The sequence below is a fragment of the Girardinichthys multiradiatus genome, chromosome 14 (genome assembly GCF_021462225.1).
Source record: "Girardinichthys multiradiatus isolate DD_20200921_A chromosome 14, DD_fGirMul_XY1, whole genome shotgun sequence".
Taxonomy (NCBI): domain Eukaryota; kingdom Metazoa; phylum Chordata; class Actinopteri; order Cyprinodontiformes; family Goodeidae; genus Girardinichthys; species Girardinichthys multiradiatus.
In genome coordinates, this window is record NC_061807.1 from 17,936,163 (window position 1) to 17,961,998 (window position 25,836).

Here is a 25,836-nt window from a genome sequence, read left to right on the forward strand (position 1 = left end):
AGTTTGGTCAGTTTGTGTGAAGAGCATCTGTGTAAATGAATTTTCAAGTCTTCCCACTTGGATTTAGGTCTGGACTTTAACTAGGCTATTCTAGCACATGAACATGCTTTGATCTGAACCATTCCACTGTTATTTTGACTGTATAAATGCACGTCTTTTTCAGCATCTAACAGGAATTCTTCTAGGATTGTCCTGCATGTAGCTCAACCAACCTTTCAGTCAATATTGACCACACCCACAGCATGATGCTGCTGCCTCCATGTTTCACCGTGGGGATGGTGTGTTCAGGGTCATGTGCAGTGTTTTCAACTCAACGGTGTTTTATAAACGGTCCAAAAAAGTTCAACATTGCATCGCAGTTTGTTGTAATGTGACAAAATGTGAAAACGTTTTATTGTTAGTGCAAAGTAAAGATCAAAAAGCGTTTTCATGAAAGGTCATAATGAATCACCTTGCTGGATTCCTATTTATTTCTACATTTTGTGTTATGTGTTATTTTTCAGGTTGGCCCACCCACTTACAACCAAATCACACTCGGTGTGTGTGTACACCACTGGCAGGTAAGCGGAAAAAGCTTATGCGTGTATGTGTGTGTGTGACTGAGCTTCTCCTCTAATAGATTATCGATGCACTTCTGGGTTGGTTGGCTTCAGCAGACAGTGGAAATGGGCCTGGGCTCCCCTGAGGAAACAAGATATCCCCCAATACAAACTCCTCACAGCTAACACACACACACAAGGCGAAACCATAAAGCACATTTCTCCCACTCGAACACACACTCGCGTACAATTAGACACACCACACACCTGCTGGGTTTTCAGAGAAAGCCGAGCTCCATTCTGCCTGCATCGAGAGATGAAAGGAGGAGAAGAGGGAGGATAGGGAGGAGGAAGAGAGAGGAGGAGGCAAACAGGGAGGTGTAGGACAAAGAAAGGGAGAGCAGATAAAGAGGAAGAGGAGGAGCGTGTATGAAGAGTGACAGCCAACTCTTCCACCTCTCCTCCTTTCTTGTGTCCCACTCTCCTTTGTGAGCAGATGGGTGGAGGTATCAGATTGTAATGAAAACCAAAACAGGAAGAAAAAAAATCATACAGACACATTTCAGTCTGCACACACATTCTCACTCCACCAGACAGGAGCAACACTTTACATCCATTGTTGCTCCTGCTCTCATATTTACATTCATATCTGTGTGCAGAGGTATTCTTCAGTCATATCGATGTCACTCCTAAAGTGGAACTGTGAGGGAAAGAAGAGGAAAGAGTCCAGACAGATGACGAATTGGATGAAGGGAGGAAAGAATAAGACAGGAAGCAGAAAAAGGTGGACTCAAAAGGAGTCTCTAGGTCTCTGCTTCGGGTCAGGAAAAGACAAACGGGGACACGATGGAGAATTAAAAGGTGTCAGTGTTTTGAACAGTTTTGATTTTGCCCAAATCATGACGACAAAGTATTTAATATATTAAACATGTTAAATGAGTCTCAACTGGAAAAAAACAAAAATATGTCGCAGATCATACAGACTGCTACTCCACAGGAAAAAATTTCTAGCACAGCTGTCACTTCAAATGTAATAATAGAGTCTAACAGTATGAAGTCTGGATATTACATCACATGCAGACAGAGGCAGGCAGCTAATCTGTGAAATGTGGAGGAAAACAGAAGAATGGAGCCAAGAATTTGTCAAAGTTTAGATTGCATTTACCTGCTTTAAAAAAAAAAAACTTGATTTATTTTCCTTTTGTTTTGTTTCTGCCTCATCTGCAGCTGCTCATGCGTGGCGTTCATCCTTCTCCCGTCCATAGCGAAACAAATCTCCACACCTCAATTCAGTAGCACCTACACTAATTTACTTTGATACTTTAGGTCACTTTAGCCATTGAAAACTTGCGAAAAATTTTGAATCCAGGTCGTTGGGTTGTAATCAGATGTGTTTTCCGCCATGTTTGTTTATAAAGCGTATCACTGATTGAGCCAGCTCATGACTAGAGCTTAAAGGATGATTTACACCACACGAAAATATGCACACAAACACTGCTGCAGGGGACTCAGCGAATACTCGGCAATTTAGTGGAAAACTGGTTTTGCATGAAATAAAAAAGATTAATCAGGAAAATTATGTCAACTAAAATGTTGAATTATCAAAGTTGACGGATTGCGTCAGCCATAAAGTATAAATCCAGCTGTTTTATGAAGGCTTCAGAGGTTTGTTAGAGAACATTAGTGAACAAACAGCATCACGAAGACCAAGGAACACATTAGAAAGGTCAGAGAGAAAGTTGTGGAGAGGATTAAAGCATGATTAGGTTATATAACAGTATCCCAAGCTTTGGGCATTTCACAGACTACCAATGGTAACTCTGGAGCAGCTGCAGAGATTCACAGGTTGCTCTGGTGAGAGGAGACCAAAATTGAACTGTTTTGGCTAACATGCAAAAAAGGTGTGTAGGGGAAAACTAAAATAGCACATCACCATGAATACACCATCCTGCAGTGAAACATGGTGGTGGCACCATCATAATGTTGGGGGATCCCTGTTTTAAACAGAGATGGAGAGACCTGTCAGAGTGGATGGGACGGAAAACAGTCATAAACACGCTGCTAGAACTACGATGAAATGGTTGCATATTCGTTTGATGGAATGGCCCAGTCAAAGTAAAAATCAGAATATCCTTTGCCACAACGAAACTGGGAGAAAAAAAGCTAACTGTGCCGGGACAAAAGCAATAAATAATTATGTAAAATTGAAAAATAGAAGTGGCTTGTTAAAACGATGAAATAAAATTGAAAAATCCAAGCAAGAACATGTGGTAAGACTTGAAAACTGATGATAAACATGCCACCTGACCCTCTGCCATCCCATTACACTTTTACTGCCACTGTGAGGGCGTTGTGAATGACTGGCCCTGCATGTCGCTGCACTTCTTCCTCTGCCAGAAGCCAACGTTTTCCTGATGCGTTTCCCTTTTTACATGTTTTCACAGTAACTAATTTAAATGTTCCAAATCCAAATATCAGCAAATGAAGCTTCCCTGTTGATTAAAACTTGAGGAATGAAACGGAAGAGAAGGTGAAGGTTTAATATTTGATATAAAAGGAGGAAGGTGTTGAGAGATACAGGGTCTAAAGCAGTGTTAATTGAACACAGCTGTACCTCGTTAAACATTAATTGGCAATTAATCAGCTCATCCCGCCCTTCAGTTGAATCATATCTTTATGTCTTTTTAAAAGGAAAGAGAGAGGAAGGGAATAAAGTGAATTATCCACAGTGTAGCACAAAGGAAGCCTGTTTCAGCTCTTCCTTCCTCCCTGTTCCTGCTCGTTCATTCCTCCATCTCCTCAGCCATCTTCTCTCTCTCCATGTGCCCCATTCAGCACATTAATCGGATTTTCTGCCTTTATCTTCATCTCCTTTCCGCCGTATGCCTGTAGCCTATCCAGAGATCGGGATTGGGGGGGAGGTAGTGAGAGGGAGATGTTAGGACAACAAAGAGGAAGTGTGAAGAAGAGAAAAGATGGAGAGGTTGGTGGTGGTCCTGATATTCCTCACTTAAGAAATTCAGCAGGAGAGTCAGAATTTCATTGGAAAACAGGGAGTTATTAATCTAAATTCTTTATCAGTTTTTAAGATTAAAGTGTGCACATTGGAGGTAAATTGTAGCCAGAGATCCAGTGTCTAGAAGTATTTGCACCCGTTGAATTTTCCCTATTTTGTCTCATTGCCACCACAAAATCTAATATATTTTATTGGTATTTTTTGTGATGCACCAAAACACCTTGTGCAGAGTTGTGAAGTGGGAGGAAAATTGTACATGGTTATTGAAATTTTACCATTTAAAATCTTAAAAAGTGTGGCATGCATTTGTATTCCACCCCACGGAGTCAATACTTTGCAAATCTTCATCTTTGCCATCTTTTGCTGCGGCTACAGTTGCAAGTCTTTTGACCAGACTGAAGCCTCCGGGCATTTTTCTCTGCAAAACAGCTCAAGTTCCATTAGATTGGACGGAAAGTGTCTGTCAGCATCAATTTTCAAGTGTTACCACAGTTTCCCGATTGGAATTAGGTCTGGACTTTAACTAGGCCCAACTGACACATAAACATGCTTTGATCTGAAGTTTAGATCAAAGCATATTCAAATGTCAGTTTATATTCCAAACCACTCCACTGTGGCTGTTTGTTTAGGATTGTTGTCCAACTGGAAGGTGAACCTCCACTATGGTCTGAAGTTATTTGCAGCCTCTAACAGGTTTTCTTCCAGGGTTGCCTTGGATTTAGCTCCATCCACCAACTCCACCAATTTGTGAAATGCATAAATAAAGGTGAGAAGTGGATCTCTGCAGCTCCTCCAGAATTACCATGGTTCTCTTGACCTCATCTCTGGTCAATGCTCTCCTTGCCATCTTCCCAATAATGTTTGACAGCCATGTCTTGGTGGGTTTGCAGCTGTGCCATACTGTTGGCATCTTTTTTAACCTAACTCTGCTTTAAACTTCTCCACAACTTCCTCCCTGACCTGTCTGCTGTGTTCCTCGGTCTTCAAGGTGCTGTTTGTTCTATAGTTTTCTCTTATTAAAATCTGAGGTCTCACAGAACTGTTGCATTTATACTGAGATTCAATTACACACAGGTAGACAAAGGTAACTGGATTTTATTTAGGGGTACCTGAGTACATGGGGCTGAATGCAAATTTGTGCCACACTCTTTAGACGTTTATTCGTAAAATGCTTAACAAATGTGTTACATTTGTCTTCCAACATCAACGTTTGTAAATTAAATGCATTTAAAATCAACAGAAAAATGTAGGCAGAAATGCGATGGATTGACAAATTAAAATCACTATCAAAGAAGAAAACATATCAGAAGATTTGTTGTTAGACCAACACTGAAGCACGTAGTTATGTGGATGTAGACATCACTGGGTAGCTCCTCATAAAGCCCTTTTTGCTGTTACAGCACCAGCTGTCAGTCATGCAGATGTTGGCCTCTCTTCCCTTCATGCTCTTCACTGTTTCACTTAGACATGTCTGTAGTGGCTGAGACGCAGGCACAGCATCCACCATTCACACGAGACTGAACTGTTGGAAATCAAGTACGGTAGTATCACTGTGATCAGTTTTCTCACAACATTAATTAGAATGCCAAGTGTGTACAGGTTGAGTAAATAAGAGCGGCGCTGGAGGGAAGCGGCTGAAGGTATCGCTTTAAGGCCTCTGGTATGGCAGGAATTCTGACTGGCATCTAATTTGTGAGGACCAAATTACATTACAGGAAAAACGTAAGTGTCCTTGATTTGAAAAAAAAAAAATCAATCATTGGCTTCACTCAAGCACAACCTGATCATAACAAGCAGCACTGCACAGTAAACTTCTCAGCCATCCTTATGTTGGATTTTCATGTGTTGAGAGGAGGTGATGTTTTAGGTTCTGTTTGAGGATTTGTTTAGAATTTAATAATCCTGAAAACTCTCTTAACCCCAACAGTATCTGTAAATGTTCTGCTTTTTATTGTTTTGTTTTACTTTGACACCAGTACCTGGTTGGTTCTGTTGTCTGTTCATTCAGATGTTATAGGAATACATTAAATGTGGCAGATTCAACACAGTCAAAAATGCTCCTCAGAGGTTTTGGTCCATTTGGAAATGATACAGGGTTCCTACATCATCTGAAAAATATCTGAAATCTGGAAACATCATGGTCTGGATGAGTGATAAAAAGGAAAGAAGATTTATGTCCTTCCTTGCTTCCTTCCGTCCTTCTGTGTGTCCTTTCTTTCTTCCTTGCACCCTTACTACTTTCCCTTCCTCGTATTTTGCCCCATCTTTCTTTTTATTCCTTTTGTCTTTCTTTCTTACTTGCTCTGTGACATGGGCTTTACAAAATGGCATTTTGTTCTTGCGTATCTGGTTCGGGAGTTCTTGCACCTGTTCTTGATGCATCATCTAAGCAGAACCGTCCTCTTGTGAGGTGTTCAACTACTATTTTATACAAATGTTGCAGTAGAAAGAACCTATGAGGTCTTCCAGAGTTCTGCACTTTAGTTGTTGTAAGTATGAAATGTTTGGGCCAAGAAACTTGAGTTTGTATTAGCCTTTACAGTTGCCAATGAGGCAACAGCCTTGAAGAAAATAAGGACTTTCTTCCATGGTCAGGCAGATTCAATTCAATTCAGTTTTATTTATATAGCGCCAAGCGGCGGCACCATCTCATTTAAGATGGCGCCGCAGATGGTCGCCTCGGCGTGTTGGTGCGCATTGTTTTGTTTTTTGCTTTAAAACGGTCTTCTGTGATGGTACCCGGAGCTCTCTTACCAGAGAAGAACTCATGAACATCAGGGCTACTACACCAGAGGAGTTATTTCCCACTTTTCTGCCATTCTGGTCAAAGGTGCGCTCACCTTTGCTCACGTGGTGAAACGCCGGAAGAGAGGGAAACGGGCTGGGGTGCTGGTACGTCTTCGCCAGCGTGGACAATGAACACCGTTACCTGGAATATTTCTCTCTAACGTGCGCTCACTTCCCAACAAAATTGAGGAACTACAACTGTTGTTGGGGAAAAACAGGGACTTTTATTCATCGGCAGTTTTGTGCTTCACGGAGATGTGGCTGTGTGGATTAATACCAGACTCTGCGCTGCAGCTGGCAGGATTCCAGCTCTACAGAGCGGACAGAGACACGGACCTCTCCGGCAAAGCGAAAGGTGGAGGAATCTGTTTTTACCTCAACAGTGGTTGGTGCAACGACGTGACAGTGATTCAGCAGCACTGTTCTCCAGACCTGGAAGCCTTCATCATAAACTGTAAGCCTTTCTATTCCCCCCGTGAGTTCGCTTCGTTCATCCTGGTCGGTGTTTACATCCCGCCGCAAGCTAACGTGCAGGTCGCACAGCACATGCTCGCCGACCAGATACTGAGTGTGGAGCGGACCAACCCGGACTCCTTAGTTATCGTCGCTGGCGACTTTAACAAAGGTAATCTCACCCACGAGCTCCCCAAATATAGACAGTTTATAAAATGTCTGACCAGAGAAGACAACATTCTGGATCACTGTTACACCACCATCAGAGACGCTTATCACGCCGTCCCACGTGCTGCACTGGGCCAATCCGACCACATCATGGTCCACCTGATTCCTGCATACAGGCAGAAACTAAAGCTCTGCAAACCTGTTGTGAGGACGACAAGGAAGTGGAGCAGTGAGGCTGTGGAGAATTTCCAGGCGTGTTTAGGCTGTACAGACTGGGATGTGTTCAGGACTACTACCAACAGTCTGGACGAGTACACAGAGGCTGTGACTTCCTACATCAGCTTCTGTGAGGACAGCTGTGTACCATCATGCACCAGGGTGAGTTACAACAACGACAAACCCTGGTTCACAGCTAAACTCAGAAGGTTAAGACTGGATAAGGAAGAGGCCTTCAGGAGTGGGTGACAAAGAGATACAGAGAGGTGAAGTACAAGTTTGGCAAGGCAGTGAAAGAGGCCAAATGACTGTACTCTGAGAAGCTCCACCATCGTCCCTGTTCCCAAGAAGCCAAGGACCACAGGGCTTAATGACTTCAGACCCGTCGCCCTGACCTCTGTGGTGATGGAGTCCTTTGAGCTCCTTGTGCTCTCACACCTAAAAGACATCACCGACCCCCTCCTGGACCCCCTGCAATTTGCCTACAGAGCCAACAGGTCTGTAGATGATGCAGTCAACCTAGCCCTTCACTTCATCCTCCGGCACCTGGACTCCACAGGAACCTATGCCAGGATCCTGTTTGTGGATTTCAGCTCTGCCTTCAACACCATCGTCCCAGCTCTGCTCCATGAGAAGCTCTCCCAGCTGACTGTGCCCGACTCCACCTGCAGGTGGATCACTGACTTCCTGTCTGACAGGAAGCAGCGCGTGAGGCTGGGGAAGTACGTCTCTGACTCCCTGACCATCAGCACCGGTTCCCCCCAAGGCTGTGTACTCTCTCCTCTGCTCTTCTCCCTGTACACCAACAGCTGCACCTCCAGTCACCAGTCTGTCAAGCTTCTGAAGTTTGCGGACGACACCACCCTGATCGGACTCATCTCTGATGGTGACGAGTCCACGTACAGATGGGAGGTGGACCATCTGTTGGACTGGTGCAGCCAGAACAACCTTGAGCTCAACGCTCTAAAGACAGTGGAGATGGTTGTGGACTTCAGGCAGAACCCAGCCCCACCTGCCCCCATCACCCTCTGTGACTCCACAATTGACACTGTGGAATCTTTCCGCTTCCTGGGAACCTTCATCTCCCGGGACCTCAAGTGGGAGCCAAACATCAGCTCCCTCATCAAGAAAGCCCAGCAGAGGATGTTCTTCCTGCGGCAGCTGAAGAAATTCAACCTGCCAAAGACTATGATGGTGCACTTCTACACAGCCATCATTGAGTCCATCCCCACCTCCTCCATCACCATCTGGTACGCCGCTGCTTCAGCCAAGGATAAGGGCAGGCTGCAGCGTGTCATTCGGTCTGCTGAGAAGGTGATTGGCTGCAGTCTACTGTCGCTCCAGGAACTGTACACCTCCAGGACCCTGAAGCGGGCAGGGAAGATTCTGGCTGATCCCTCCCGCCCCGGTCACTGACCCTTTGAGACTCTCCCCTCTGGCAGGAGGCTGCGGTCCATCCGGACCAAAACCTCACGCCACAAGAACAGTTTTTTCCCATCTGCCACCAGCCTTGTTAACAAAGCCGGGAAACCACCCTGACACTGTGTTACAGTTAAGATCAGTCAATCGCCATGTCTAGGACAGAGAAAGGGTTAAACACTAAAAGACAGGGCTATGTTGAATCATCGGTAGAGGGTGAGCATTAAGTTGTTGCCAGCAGAAGCTCGGACGATTCCCCTCTCCAGAAAGGTGTCACAGGTAGACACAGAACTAGGCCAGGTGTAGCTTCTAGGAAGAGAAAAGAGAGAACAAGGTTAAAAACTGAAATAACAGCAAATAATGCAAAATTGGAGAGTAGTGTGAGAATGTAGCGAAGAGGGTGAAAGTGGTTGTTATGTCCTCCAGCAGCCTAAGCCTATAGCAGCATACCTACACAGATAGTTTCAGTTCAGATTATTTAGTTAAACGACGCTTATTTACAACAATGTCGTCTCAAGGCACCCCACAAAGGGTCCCACTGATGGTCATTGTTGTACTAAAAACCACAAGGATTGGGATACCTCTCTCTGTCAGACTGATTATAACCATTGGAAAAGAGAAGGGGTCATACAGGTAGCAGAAATGGAGGGTGTGTTTGCACCTCAACCATAACTGAGCTGGTTTAGGCTAAACCTGACTCCCCCTTACTCCAACCAACAGGGAGGGAGGAAGGAAATCCTAGAAACCTGTTTAATATGGGGTTCAAAGGACATGTCCTGGTCAAAAATAACACCAAGGTTTTTTACTTTATTACTGGAGGTCAATTTAATGCCATCCAGGTTAAGTGATTGACTAAGCAGTTTCTTTTTTAAAGACTCCGGTCCAAAGACGACAACTTCTGTCTTGTCTGAATTTAGAAGCAAAACATTTAAAGTCATCCAAGTTTTTATATCTTTAAGACATGCTTGTAGTCTATCTAACTGGTTGGGCTCATCAGGATTTATGAATGAGTAAAGCTGAGTATCATCAGCGTAACAGTGAAAATTTATCCCATGCTGCCTGATAATTTGACCTTTTGGAAGCATATATATAGTAAAGAGAATTGGCCCAAGTACTGAACCCTGTGGTACTCCACTATTAAGATTTGCAGGATAAATTTGAAACTTTCTTAATACCTTTCTGTTAAATATATTTATACCCTCAGTCCTTCAGGTGTAGCAAAAATAATCTTCTGTCCTTTATCTTTCCCGTGATGGCAACTCACCTTGTATTCCTTTCATTGGTGGGGTTCATATATACATCATAGCTGAATCCAATGACTAATTACATACACTTTAAGTTCCAGTTCTACTTTGAAATATAGTATATAGATTCCATGTTTCTCCAATGACTCTGACTGATGCAAGCCCTATAATGGCCTTTACCTTCCCAGGGGGGCAGGGTTTTAACCTTTGAATAATTTTATACATAAACATCTTCATGAGGCCTTAACTTAGGAATCCCACATTAAATAAAAATAAAATATTGTTGCATTTATAGAAAGTCAACTCCTAATTAGGATAGAAATCACCCTTGAGTGACTTGTATAAAAATATGAATATGGTGAATATTGGCCATATTTGCCAAGCTTTATTTTTGAAAAATGTATATCTTAATATTCCAGTATTATTAAAATATACATTTCTCCTAATAAATAAATACATATATATATATATGATAAATTGATTAATTATTGAATAAATCTCCTTTTTATTGTTTTGTTGCATTCAATGACACACTAATTTATATTTCTAGTTACGTTTTGGCCCAGTAATTATTTTATTGAGTTATTAATTTATTTATGTATTTATTAAGAATGGCAGGATTGGTCCTCCATACAAACCAGAACATTAATCTTAAATGATAAATCTTAATCTTTTGGAGGGAGGGTGAATATATTTGACTGTGTCTGCATAGTAGCACACAGTATTTAAATGGTGGAATATAAATACTGTAATTTACTTTATAAATTAAATAATAGATTTGGGAAGAGAAGGATTTAGTTTCTGATTGGACAAACGGCTAATTCTTAAGCCATTCTTAGAGATGGTTTCCAAATCCTTGTACAATGTTAAAGTTGCAGTCTGATGCCACAGGCACTTTCTGTACCTACAACAAACTGTTTGAAGAGACGGTTTGTGCCGTTAACCCAGTCTGTCCAGCATATCCAGTGTGTCTGCCTGCTCTGCTTCAGTCCTGCAGGTTCTTGTATACCTCTATTGGATACACCAACGAGGATTACCTGCCATGCACTTGTTGACACGCACTGTTTTTCACATGCCTTCCCTCAATCCGTCACCGTCCGTCACCCCATCATGGCTTCCATCTTTCCTCTTTGTCTCTTATTGGGGTTAACTCGCTCTATTAAATCCTCTTTAAATGCTATGTTTACCCTCTGTCTCGTCTCATTATCTGATGCCGCTTCCTTTCTCTTTGCTCTCTTTATTTGCTTCGTTTTGGCTGCAACCCAGGATTCTCCACTGCGATTCCCTCTCACTCCACCTCTAGTTCCCATTTTTGTTCAGTCCTATCAGTTGCCATCGATCTTCACTCGGTGTCAGTTTCTCTTTCTCTCCCATCCGGCTCAGATATTACAAATGCGATTTTGTATTGGCTAGGGGCCAAATCAGCACAGCAATAAATCAATTCAGCGAGGGAGTTATGTAACTTGTCGCCTTATGGACCGGTTTCCCTTCATCACACCTTACTCCACTGCTTCTGACTTTTTAGTTCCATTATAGGTCCTTTCGTGCAATTTAAACACAAATAACATGTGCATTATTGGCTTTTTTCTGGTGGAGGCTTGTAGCACACACAGCGGAGTCTACGCTGTAGTTTATTATACCTTTCCAAATTTAGAATAGATTAATTGCTATAATTGCATCAACAAAACACTGTTGATACCTTTTAGTTGATGACTTAGTGCTGATTTATTTTTTCTTTTGCAATGATTAAAAACAGAGCTCCCGGCAATACAGTAAAAATCAAATATTGACAGACTAACTATTGGCTGCATTGTGTGCTTCTCTTCTGAGCAGTAATCTGTAAGGTCAGGCTGTGAGTTCAAACCTTACTTGGAGCAAAGAAGTTGCAGTGAGGTAAGGTTTTTTTTATTATTTGATGACTTTCATATTCCTGAGCAAACGCTGCTCAATGCTTAAATATGGTCCAAGTGTGCTGAGAAAACACTGGTGTGAAGGCGGTACTAAATCAAATATCAGTTGGGTTGCCAAGGACAGCGTTTGATAGCTGAAGGTATTCACTCACTGTTCACTTCGTTAGGCAACCCGTGCTAGCTACGGATTGGACCCTTTCTGTCTTCAGAACTGCCTTAATCATTCATGGCATATTTTCAGCAATGTGATGGGAAAATTCTTCAGAGATTTTGGCTCATATTGACATGATAGCATCATGCATTTGCTGCAGATTTGTCAAGTGTACACCATGGATGAGAATCTTCCCTTCCTCCAAATCCCAGAGGTGCCTTATTCCGTTGAGATCTGTCGACTGAGGCTGTTGATATACGGTTCTTGCCATGTTCAAGAAACCAGTTGGAAGAAAAGCAGCTTGATGATAAGCCTCATTGGCCAAAGAACCATAGAGTAAGCGATGACAAAGCTACCCTCTAAGAAAGGACAAAATAAATAGCAATGTTTATTTAAAATTTTACTGCAAACGATTTGCCAAAACAGTCATAAGGGCAGCGAAAAAAGCAGGTAGGATAGCTCTAACATGTGATGCATGGATTCTTTTGTCACATGTTGTGCAAGTAGGATGCTTATGTTATTTAATATTTAAATGAACAAGCATTCAGTCAGTCAAGTATTGTCCTGGGAATACCAGCCCATTAGAGCAAGGCCCATTAGGCTTACGTTGGAGGGTGGACAGGGTACGCTTGTGGCTTGGCTCAGGAGACGAAGAGGACAGGAAGACGAGTCACTTGGGACCACTGGCTTCATCTGGGAAACACGGAATGTGGGATGGATACGAAGACTTGCAGGAAGGCGAAGACGAACAGCAGACGGACTAATTACCGTCTCAATCTCATAGGGACCAATGAAACAAGGCGAAAGCTTCCTAGATATGGATTTAAGGGGTGCATCACGTGCCGACAACCAAACCTTTTGTCCAGGTCGATACTCTGGTGTAGGTCTGCGTTTGCGGTCAGCAAAACGCTTGTTTTGATCTGCAGTGGGATTGAGGCTCTGGACAGTTGAGTTCCAAATGGTCTTACAGCAGCGGACATGTTGGTGGGCGGATGACACAGGAATTTCTCTTTCATCAGCAGCAAACAAGGGTGGCTGATAGCCCAGTGAGGCCTCAAAAGGCGAACGTCCAGGGGCAGAGGAGATGTGAGAATTTAAAGCATACTCTACCCAAGGTAGATATGCGCACCAGTCAGAAGGGTTAGTGGATGTGAGACATCGTAGGGTTGATTCTAGCTGCTGATTTAATCTTTCGGTCTGACCATTAGACTGTGGGTGGTAACCTGAAGTTAATGAAATCTTGGCTCCGAGAGCTAAACAAAACTGTTTCCAAGCCTGCGAAATGAATTGTGGACCTCAGAGTCTTGGTTACAAGACTTATTCCTAGCACAAGTAGCACAAGACTGAACAAAGTCCTTCACATCTTTATGTAATGTTGGCCACCAAATTTCCTTTGAACCAATGCGATAGTTCTACTAACACCTGGATGAGCCGAAAACCTTGCTGTGTGCAGCCAGTTAATTAATCAAGCTCGTACTGTAGATGGGACATAGATATGGTTAGGTGGCCCATTGGCAGGATTGGGCTCTTGTTGTTGAGCCTTTAACACCGTGTCCTCAATCTCCCATCTAAGTGCCCCGACCGTCCAACTGGGCGGTATGATGGGTACAGGTTCCCTCACCGAATCGTCTGTGGCGAATTGTCTGGAGCGGGCATCAGGCTTAGTATTCTTAGGTCCGGGCCTGAAAGAAATACATAAGTCGAAACGAGAGAAAAATAAGGACCAGCGAGACTGACGTGGGTTTAGCCTTTTGGCTGACTCTAGGTAGGCCAAATTCTTGTGATCAGTCCAGACTTGGATGGGATGTTTGGCCCCCTCAAGCCAGTGGCGCCACTCCTCAAGGGCCAACTTTATTCCCAGGAGTTCTCCGTCACCCACATCATAGTTCCTATCTGTATTGCTGAACCTGCGAGAAAAGAAAGCACAAGGATGAAGTCTTCCATCTTCAGAGTTTTGCGACAGCACTGCTCCGACCCCGATGTCCGATGCGTCGACTTCCAGGATGAACTGTCTTGCAGAATCCGGATGGACCAAGACGAGAGAACTTCTCCTTGAGGGTACAAAAAGCCGCTTCGGCTTCGGATGACCAGAAAAAGGAGATATTAGAAGAAGTTAGAGCTGTTAGAGGTGCAGCAAAGAGACTATAGTCGTCGATGAAACGTCTGTAAAAATTGGCGAATCCCAAAAAAGGCTGCAAAGATTTGCATGAGTCCGGCACCGGCCATTCTAGTACAGCTCTTATTTTCTCTGGATCAGAACGTACCTGTCCACCCTCAAGGATGTAGCCCAGGAAGGTAAGTGATGACTGGTGAAATTCACACTTCTTGGCTTTTACGAACAGGTGGTTCTCCAGGAGACGTTGAAGAACCTGGCGAACGTGTTTGCGATACTCCTGCATATTCTTAGAGTAAATCAGAATATCATCTAAATACATGAAGACGAAAATGTAAAACAAAAATCCCCTTCGAACGTCGTTGACCAAAGCTTGAAAAACTGCAGGAGCATTACACAGTCCAAAAGGCATGACCAAATATTCAAAATGACCCAACGGCGTTTTAAAAGCCGTTTTCCACTAATTCCCCTGGCGGATCCTGACCAAGTGTTACGAAGATCTAATTCAGAAAAAACCGTGGCACCATAAACGGGTTCAAAAGCAGAAGTGATAAGGGGAAGTGGGTACTTATTCTTAATGGTGATCTGATTTAAGCCCCTATAGTCTACAGGGATGAACCATCCTTCTTCCCTACAAAAAAGAAACCCACCCCTAGTGGTGATGAGGAAGGAGGAATAATTCCTACTGATAAGGAATCATTGATATAGTCTTCCATAGATTTCTGCTCAGGACGTGAAATGCTATAGAGTCCGCTAGAGGGTAAAGGTGCACCGGGAAGAAGGTTAATTGCACAATCATAGGGTCTGTGAGGAGGTAATGATAGAGCCTTATTCTTGCTAAACACTCCCTTCAGGTCATGGTATTCTTAAGGTACATGAGTCAAATCGATTCCTTTGTCCTCACTGCTAGCCTGTGGGGGTAGATTTGGTGTGATCGCTGATCTTAGACAATATGAATGGCAGTTAGCGGACCAGGACTCTATACGACACCTTGACCGGTCTAGATGTGGATTATGTTGTTGTAACCAGGGGAATCCTAAATCCAGAGAACCTTGAGAAACTGGAAATACGAAAAATTATGTTTTTTCCTTAGGATTGCTAGATAACAGTAGTTCCACTGGCTTGGTTCATTGTGTTATCTGTTGTAGTCTCTTCCCGTCTAAAGCTAAAACTGAACATGGTGATTCAAGGGACTCCACTTCTATTCCTGCCTGGTTTACCAAATCCAGATCTATGAGATTCTGTTCGCAGCCGGTGTCTGTAAGTGCAGATACAGTCAATGTACACTGACCCACTAAAAGAGTCGCAGGTAAGCTGAATCTGGGGGCTTTACTATTCTGAGCTTGGTCCACCAACCCCCACTTCAAAGCCGGTGGACCCTGTCTTTTAACGGCCCAGGGCTGGCAGGACAGGTTGCTACGAAATGATCTGCGGAACCACAGTAAAAACACTGCCTAGAAACTCTTCGTCTTTGTCTTTCTTCAAAAGATAAGCGGGTTCCTCCTAACAGCATGGGCTCGGGTTCAGTAGCTGATTGTTGTGATGAGGCCTTTACAACGGATGGAGAATTACTCCTTAACTGGGGGTGAAAATATGACCTTTCTGCTTGAGCTCTTCTTTTTTCTCTTATTCTGTTATCTATCCTGGTTGCTAATGAAATAACCTCATCTAAAGTAGGAGGCTTATCTATCATGGCTAATTCATCCTTTAGGGGATCGTCTAAGGCATGCAAAAAGGTAGTTTTTAGAGCCTCGTTATTCCAGCCAGATGTAGCTGCCAGTGTACGGAATTCAATAGAAAACTCAGTAATGGGTGTGTGACATTGTTTTAAGGCCCTTAAATGTCAGCCAGCACTGGATTTCTCTAATACAGGTGACAACGTTTTTCTAAATTCTTTAACGAAGTCATCAAAAGTACAACCAAACTCCCTGCAATCAGGGAAACGGGCTTCAGCCCACTGCAAAGCTTTGCCGGTCAGTAATCCAATTATATACGATATCTTTACATTATCATGAGGAAAAGAGTGGGGGGACCGGTAAACACCAAAGAACATTGAAGCAAAAAACCCCCACAATTTCCTACCTCACCAGAGAATTTCTCCGATCCAAGGGATGTGACGTCACGAAAATGGGGTGACTAAAAGGATTCCGGAAACGCAGAAGCGCCATCTGGAGGAGTGGTTGATGAAGTACCTAGCGTTTGTTGTAACATGGTGGCGATCTGTTCTATCTGTTGGTTAGTTTGACGTTGCTGTTCTGTAAGGGAACGAAGAGAGGAATCATGAAACTGGATCTGGTTAGCCTGTTCAGAGAGAGTCCTCCTGACCACTTCTGCTGGGTCTTGTTGGCAAGAGTGTTCTGTCATTATGTTTGAAATAGCTTGGACCACCATACAGAGAACACTCAGGAGGAGGAAGTAAAATAAAGATTGTTTGTTGAAGATATAGTCAGGAACGGAACAGACGAAATATCTCACTGTAAGGAGAGAAGTGAAGAGAATGGATGAGTACGGGTAACGGAGGGAAAAACAAAACTAAGAGCAAATAGTTATTTTGATACTGAGATCGGCTTACTGAGTTATGGTGGTCAGGTCGCCAGGGGGAATGAGATTCAGGATCCAGGTCTTAAGCAGGTATATCCGTAGAAAGTTCACTTGGCGCTGTTCTGTGGAGATCAGGTTACAGTAAACAAGTTCGATGTACGGTGGCTTACGTTGGAGGGTGGACAGGGTACGCTTGTGGCTTGGCTCAGGAGACGAAGAGGACAGGAAGCTGCCAGCTTGATGCGAATCCAAACGAAGATAGATCACAGGATAGGAATCCTCAGAACGAAGACAGGCTTGATCCTCCAGAGTAACTTTCAGAAACGTAGTCCATAAAACTCAGTGACATAGATCCAAAGCATAGGTTTTCAAAATCACTGTGGCAAAACACTCTCGCATTGAAGTGCTGGGAGCCTCCTGCTTAAGTACTCCTCCTGGCGATCAGTGGAATAAGTCGCACCTGTCACCAGCACACCTGAGAGCTCCAGCACCACCTGAGAATGAGCACATGTAGCAAACACAAAAACACAAACCCAGATCCTGACATAGATAAGAGTGATTTCAACACTGGCATTCTCTAAACCACACACATTGAATAAATTCACAACAACTTCTTTCCAAAATATAAGAATTTATTAACAGAAACCATTCAGCTTCAAGTAAACATATTTTAGTTAATAAACTTTTACTCGGCAAGAACAATTAAACTAAAACTACCAAGCAAAATGAAGGAATAAAGAAAACAAACAAACTATGAACAAATAAAGGAACAAGGGAAGCAATTAAATTGATGCAAAGATATGACAGTTCAAGGTGGACATTTATGTTTAAGATTTGGAAATGAGGTCAAATTCATTTAAGAACAATGGGCTGCACGGTTTGTAGCACTGTTGCCTTGCAGCAAGAAGGTCCTGGGTTCGATTCCCGGCCAGGGTCTTTCTGCATGGAGTTTGCATGTTCTCCCCGTGCATGTGTGAGTTCTCACCGGGTACTCCGGCTTTCCTCCCACAGTCCAAAGACATGCCTGTTAGGTTAATTGGTCACTCTAAATTGCCCTTAGGTGTATGAATGAGTGTGTGCGTGGTTGTGTGTTGCCCTGCGATGGACTGGCGACCTGTCCAGGGTGTACCCCGCCTCTCGTCCATAGACTGCTGGAGATAGGCACCAGCACCCCCGCGACCCACTATGGAATAAGCGGTAGAAACTGACTGACTGGTATGTCTTCAAATAACCAATTAACAATGCAAAATTAGAAAAAAAGTAAAACATTATTTTAATAAAATAATTTTTTAAAGAATGATTTTCAAAATTATAAGTCAGTACCCTTTTTGGATAATTGATTCTTAATGTTTAATTAACATCCTTATTTTTGTAAAAATAATATTTAAGGTAATATTTGTTGGATTAGAAACTAATAACATTTTTAGATAATTGATTCTCAATGTTATAATAATTAGCCATCACATCGAGTAATTGATTACTAAAATGGTGAAGGGAAACATTATTTAAAGACGCCAGGGGGTGCACGCCACATGGCTGGACAGATGAAGACGTGGTAGTACCACATCCAGGTCAGCGGCTACGAACACAAAGAAAAAAACTAATTTAACAACCTTATAAATGTATTCAACTTGAAATATCATTAATACTAATATTAAGGAATGTACGAGTGCTGACGACATATTATCTGACAATTACAGAATAAATGAAAAGAGCTTTGTTGTAAACAAAGCTGTCTTTCATGTGGTATAAGCAGAGTTAGTAGCCTGTTAGCCGCTAGCGGAGACAACCTCTGGCATGTTTAAGGAAATATTCAAACCTAATTTAACAGGTTAGTTTGAGAAGAATAAGGAAAAACATACAATAGAGGAAGTCCATATTACTGGTCCATCAATCCATCTCTTTGAAATAAAGTTTGTATCAACTTGAAAACCAAGCCGATCTAGCTAGCAAGAGTGTTTATGAAGACATGTTTGCTCCTAGCTGTTGTTTTCCCATTAAACTTAATCTTATGAGAAAAGGAAAAACGCAAGTCACAAGACAATGTTGAATCTCCAACAGATAAACATCAATATTTGACTCCCGACCTGGATCAAGAACCTCTGTGTTCCAAGCAAGGGACTGGAGTTGGTGAATACGGATGCCATACTCACAAGGTGGACCATGTCTATCGGAAATGTTAAGCTGGTTAAGTTCGTGAAGTGGTGGAAAATCCTGATATAACCTTTGGGGAAGCAAAGGAGTTTTCTCATGATGTAAATGAGAGCTTTTTAATGTGTGGACTTGTGCACGATCTATGACTCTCCTGGCCCCTTGCGGGCGACACAGAGTCAGAAGGGAGCGTAGTGTACGTCAGGTTGGGAGGCTGCTTTTTGCTCCAATTTGGACCACTTGAGTCCAGTTTCTGGTTCTCATGGTGGTTGTCCACTTCAACAGGATGGGACAGGGCACCACTGACAACAGTCTGACTTCATTTACGGTCTGTTGAAGTACCCTGGGTCAGCTGTACACTGCTAGTTTGTTTACTAAATCTAGGAAGGGTAATTGCAGTAAATGAGTCACATTTACTGCTGTAAAAGAACGTAGTAGAAGAATTGCTGATTGCTTATAAGGATTTATCATTAGTTACTGATGAAGTAAAGGATGTTGTACTGAATTACTTGAAAAAAGCCAGCTGTTTGTTTGTTCAGAGGTCTGGGGTATTTATTATATTCCCTGTCTCTACATGCAAGCTCAGTATGAGAGATTACTGGTAAGTCAACGACACAACGCAAGTCTAGTGCTGCTACATGTTCGTCCAGGAGGAGTGAGTGCTGCAAGTCAGTGACTCGATGCAATGTACTGTGTTTCCTACGATACAAAACTTTTAAACCAATTTAAATAAACTGAATGTAAATAATAAATTGAATTTAACTTGGATTAATTGGAAGGTATGGAAGATTTGGAATCTGGTGATTTGTTCGAAGTTACTTTTTTTGTAAAGTGCCTTGAGACAACATGTTCTGTGAATTGGCGCTTTATAAATAAACTGAATTGAATTATTGTTAATTTTTTCACTGAACCAGAAGGTCTTGGGCTGTTATCATTATTAGTTCTGCAAAGGGGGTGGAGGTTCACCATGTTGTGTCAATAATGGATTTATCATCTCCTCGTAGCCTTCTGTGACCTTGTGAAATTCAAACAGAAGAGAACTCATTAACTTAATGCAACAATGTTAAAATTGACACACCTTCTTTCATGCCTAATAGAAGCTTTAGGTTTAGTGTCTTTTGTAATAAATATTTCACTTAGCAATATGTGCAGTTATAGTTAATTCTTTTACTGCTGGAAAACAAAAACAATGTTTTTACTAACCCTGTGTTGGCTTTAAAGAGCTTTGGCAATTAATCCTTAATAATTAATGACACAATGTGTATTCAGCTTCAGAGATACAGGATGTTCTTAATCTAAATAAATTCAGCATCTGTTAAAATTAAAATGGTACATCAATATTTAGGCTGATTTAAAGCATTTTAAGTGTATAAGGTCAGTACATTTGTAGCGTTCAATGCTTTTGCAACTAGCATCAGCTTTTAGCGATCCAACAGGAGATTAAATTAAATTATTACAGAGCACAGAAGCTTTCAGGCTCTGTTACATGCTCAGCTGTTGAACTTATGGACTTTTCACATTCAGTGTTTGTGTCTCAGTATTGAGCTTTCAATCTAGTCCTGCAGTCAGGAGTTTTCTCCTGGTGCCTTGCTTCTTTATAGACCAAAGAGGGCAGACAGGAGAGCAGTCTATAGGAGTCAGAGAGAGCACTAAAAGGGCTTATGTTTCCCCTCTCTTATGCTCTGGTAAAAGTGTGCAGCTGTATTTTTTTCAGTGTGCATTCCGTATTTTCCATACCATCACCCTCCACCCACCCTGTCACCCCCACTTCCTTCCTTCTGATTGTACCCTTTCCATCGACTGTGGAATCCAATCTTCCTCCACATGGCTCCCACTCAGAAGGACATGCTTGTGTGTCGGTGCAAACCCAGTAGTCTAATTCAGGCTGTGAGCATGAGCTGCAGGAAACCTCTTCCAGAGAAAAAAGGAGAAAGTTTTGTGCAACATGCCAGCTTTTTCTGTACCCCTCCTCTTATTAATTTACAACGTGAGCTACAGCTTCTTTAGTTCTCTCTGCAGTACAGTTTACATCAACAGATTCCTTAAAGAGCACAGAACAAACGTTAAGCTGAATAAGCGGTTGTTTGTTAAGAAGCAATGTTTCTGATCTATGTATAGATGCTTTCACCCAGGTTGCATGGAGTAAGACTGAATAAAGTTCTCATTCAGCAGCTTTTGACATAAAGTTCTCTATGTAGCCTCTCTTGACGTTTCTTAATCTTTCTACTATAAGAAAAGAGACCATGGAGAAATGTAATCATTCAGTGATGTATAAGCATAATTTCCAAAGAGATTCGCTAGATTATTGTCATTGTACTGTCTGACTAGTGATGCTAGACGTTTAGATACTTCACCCTAACCTTGATATTAAAACTCATGTTATAGTACTGTGAAAAAATATTTGCCCCAGTATTCTAGATGTCTTCTACTTTTGCTTTTTTGGGACACCTAAATGTTTTAGATCATCAAACTAATTTAAATATGAGAAATAGATAAGATAGAAATGCACAAAATGCAGTTTTTTAATTATGGTTCCATTTAAGGGAACAAAAGCTATCCAAACCAACCTTGCCCAGCCTTGTCCTTATTACTGTGAGATCTGCAGCATCACAAATATGTAGCCCACTTCTTTCTCGCAGAAGTGAACTATATTACAGCTTTCTTCTCTTGAAAAAGCGAGTCTTAGCATTCAAAAGTAAAAGGAATGCTACATGGTTGACGTCAGAAGTTGGATGGAGATAAACATGTAGACACTACCCTGCAAATACGAACAGCTCACTGAAGACCATATTCTAAGACCTTGGATTTGACAAACTGAAATCAAAGGAAAATGTTTGGAAATGAACACTGGAAGTGCACTAAGTTCAGGAAGTAGATGCGCCGGAATAGCAATCATCTAGTTATATTAGTTCAATTACAACAAATAACTTAAATCTAATCAGAGAGCTAACTTGATTTTGACAGAGGTTGTGGGACAGGAGAAACTAAAGGTATATCCTAATTTACCCATTACAGATCCTACTTAAAGGTGCAGTAGGTAACTTTTGTGAAAATGTATTTTTTACATATTTGTTAAAACTGTCACTGTGTCCTGACAGTAGAATATAAAACAGATTATGTATGAATAAAATCAAGCTCCTCTGGCTTCTCCCAGTGGTCCTACTGCCATTTGAAGAAATACAACGGTCCCAGCCAGAAACAACCAATCAGAGGCAAGAGGAATGTCTTAGCAGCACTGCTCACTCCCCACCCCCGCACAGCGTGTACCATCGTTCAAGCTTGAGATTTCGTTGTGCTGCAGCTGAGCTGATGGCTGAGAAGCAACCTAACTTTGCAGGAAAACTGCCAATTTCTCGAGTGGCACCTGCTCAGAAATCAAAGATGGGTAAACTGAAGAAGACTGAAGACGAAAAGCAAGGGTTCTTCGCAGGTTTGGCTGCGGTGAATGAGCTGTGGAGTGAGGGCTGTAGCACAAGTGCAAGGGGGATGGCCATTAAGGTGGGCTTGTTTACATTTTCAGGCTAAGTCCATGGTTTTGTCAGAACTCCCTACTGCAGCTTTAAGACTTCAAACCTTGCCTAAGAAAGAACATTCATGTTCATATTTCTCTGAGTCTACTTGAACAATTTGACAAACATTTGTGACCTGCTACTCATAAATTGTTCAGTTTATCCCAAGAGTTCTTATAGTTTCCTCTTCTTCCATGCTTTTGGTAATACTTATTTTTCTGCTGTATCTTTAGTGCCACCTATTGAATGAGAGTGTTTTTTTGGCATACATAGTTTCTGTAGTCACAAAATTGGTGTTAAGATACTTGCCAACTAGTAGTGAGGAGGATCTTTAGGCCTTGCAGTCAAATGGGGTTGACCAAAAACTGGGCCCTTATGTTTGGAAAGTTTTTATGTGAGTGTGCTGTCTAAGACGAGTGAGGGGCACATTTTAAAGGAAGTGTTGCACTAGTAAAGAAAGTAGGATGTTTTCCATCCATCAATTTTTTAGCACAGGAACAACCAAACTCTGGTCAGCCTAAAAACGTAGGATTTTAAATCACCTGGAAGTGAACCATGGTGCGGTTGGCTTAGTGGGAAATGCAAACAGATTATTCAGAAAACCAAAAAAGGGAAGTGAACCAAAGAGCAACATGTTAGACTTCTCGCTGCCTCGCCCGGCCAGCTTGTTGCGAAAAGGCGATTAGGGTAGCACCATAGTAAAAACAGAACCCCCAGGTCTGCTGAATTAAAGTCTTGCTGCATTGTTTATTTTCATTGTGAACAAGCTGGCTAAAGGAGATGGATTTCTTCTCCATCGTGCTTTTTCCTTCTCAGGCATTGCTCGTCCCAAACAAACAGCTGTTGTACCTGTGTGGCATCCAAAAGGCTTGAACCCCAATCAGAACCGCAGTCTGAATGTGACCCAAACCAAACTTAGGTATAAAACTTATTGTCATTACTTGCCATATCAAACAGAGTCCCCAGGACTATCCTCAGAGTGACGGTGCTGATTAAGAGGAGCTCGATTTTGTGGGTTTATGACAAAATTTCTTTAAAAAAGGGATTTAAATGGTTAGTTTAGATATTTTAAGGTGAGGTTCTGCCAAGTTATTAGTAATAGAAACATGTTATATCACCATGAGCTATTTGAAAATGAACTGAATCCTCAGAGTGGTGAAAGCTAACAGCTAATCTGATATACACCTTGTGTTTTAGCTAGCAAAACTCGATGAAAATGTTAATTTCAGTGGGATATAACGCTGATATTAGGAGTCTACAATTCCGCCGAACAACATCCATGTTTCAAAGCGGACCTACCTTGGTTGAGCTTGCTCTAGCCCTGCCAAGAACGGAGTGAACTTTTAGATTTTGCAACAGTTGTGCAATAGCATCAAAGATAGTATGTTCCCGGGCTTTCCAGGTTTCACAACTGTTGGAAGGATTTCCAACAGCTGATGAGGCAGAATGATAATGCAGACGCCGGGCTAGCTTGTTGGTGTCCTCTACCTTTGAGGATGCCCTTACTTTTCCAACAAACTCATGGGGATTTAGCATCTTCCGGTTATAGATAAGAGAACCGTTGCTTTACTGCACAGGACCTCACTTCAAAAAAGCCAAACAAACCCTTGAGACGACTTATAATTTAGGGGCACGACTAACTGTAGGAAACCGGACTCCAATGATAGTGTTACAACAGATGCATCTCTCAAGCTTGGAAACCATTGTTCTCACCCAACCACATGTTTGCCGGCTCTTTTATGCTGAAGCCTAATCACCAACTTCACACATCTGTTGGATGCGAAGATGTCGGTGTCATAAATACACATCTGGGAAGAAGACGTGTGGCTGACTTTCATAACACCTATTAAAGATTATCTGCGTTTCTATTGATTGATTTATTTCTTCTTCGATCATACTGTAGGTCAAAGCGTTTCTCCATCAGGCTTACATCACGCTAATCAAGAAGAGAAACCGAGGTGGAGAATAAATGCAGAGGCTCCTTTTGCTCTCCAATCCCATCTGTTTCACTCAGACGGAGGGAGGAAAGAGAGAGGGGGGGTGTCAGACGAATGAGAACGAGGCCAGTTCAGGCAGGGAGGGAGGGAGGGAAGGATAGATGGATGGATGGATGGATGGATGGATAGAGGTGGGGGGGGGGGGTGCTGTTTAGAGAAAGAATCAGAGGGAGGCAGGCTGGGGGGTTGGGCTCCAAGCTTGTGCATGTGTGAGAAGAGGTGGGGGGGGGCAGTCAAGCAAATGTGTGTGTATAAATGCGTTTGTACGTGTATATATATCTATACATATATATATATAGATATATATGTGTGTTTGTGCGCGTGTGTGTGCTCGCTCTGTTCCTTTTCCTTTCTTTGTTTGACTACTGAGTGGGAAAAAAAAAGGCGAGACATAATACAGAGAGACTGAGAGAGGGTGAGCAAGAAGAAACAGAGGAGGAAGATCTAAAATGAAAATCGCTTATTTTTTCCAGAGAGAACAAGTAATTCAGAGGATCTCAGGATTTTTTTATTTATTTAACATTTAAATTTCCCCTTAGATAAGTTCCTTAAAGGTTTCAGAACAAGAAGGGTATATGAAAGGAGAACAAAAGTGGTGCAAATTTTGTGACAACAGTGTCATATATTCAGGAGCAGCGTTGTGTGCTGGCTCAGTGCGCAAGTGTGTGCTGCGAGGAGGTGGGGGAGGCGACCCGTGCAGTTTAAAGGGAAAATACAAGGCACACACAAAGCTGGGAGCTCAGGCAGGCAGGCGGGTAGAGGAGAGGAGAGGAGAGGGAAGGGAAGGATAGGTTGTGGTAATCTGCTGAGCTGGCTGGCTCTCTAACCAAAAAGCCTCATCTTTTTTTATTGTCATTATAATTATTATTATTATTGGGATTTTACCCCACCGAGCCGACACCATCTCCCTGCCGCAGCTCAGCAGCCTGAGCCTGGACACGGTAAGACAAGCTTCCTATCTGTCTCAGCTGTTGGACTGCTACCACTTTGCGGACAAAAGCAGGGGAAAGTTGCTCCCGTCAGTGTATGAATGTGTGTGCAGATGGAGCTAAGCTAAAGGCTGGGGCTGAGGCTGTAAGGCATGAGGAATGCAGCACAAAGGGAGCTTGTCTGCTCCAGCTGGGACTCTCTGTATACGTGTGTCTTTGTGGAAAGGCTTGAATGTTTATCTCTCAGGGCTGCCTAAAAGTTTTGCATGTGTGAGCCACCATAAAATACACACAAACTGGGTTGTCTTTTAGGAAAACATAAAAAACTTAGTCCTTTTTTATTTTCTTGTGCACATAGTAAAATCTCTTAGCCTTTAATGGTTTACCTAGGGACTTCTGGTGCTTTACATGAGAGCAAATATTACGCCTATTGTTGAGAAACTGAAACATTTTTACTTCATTTTTTATTTCTAAATTTATCTGAAATCTCCAAATAAAGGCATCTCTGTTTCTCATCTTACTTAAAATGTCACTTCTTACTTTGTAAATGAGTCTTGTGACTTTTTCAGCTCTCTTAAATGTTGGCTCCCATCAGTTAAAAACACACAATGCCAGGGTAAACAAAGTGTGTTCTTCCTATCCTGTAAGTTGTGGTCTGCTTTCAGCTCTATCAGAGGTCCTGCATGTGGTTAG

The 25,836-nt window shown here is 42.3% G+C and overlaps 1 protein-coding gene across 1 annotated transcript in view; it reads left to right on the forward strand.

Moving 5' to 3' along the window:
• Positions 1-25,836, forward strand: part of kdm6ba (lysine (K)-specific demethylase 6B, a) — a 131,853-nt gene that overhangs the window by 47,359 nt on the left and 58,658 nt on the right. The window contains exon 4 of the mRNA XM_047385348.1: positions 504-560. The gene's annotated coding sequence lies outside the window, so the exon portion shown is untranslated. The remainder of the gene's footprint in view (positions 1-503; positions 561-25,836) is intronic.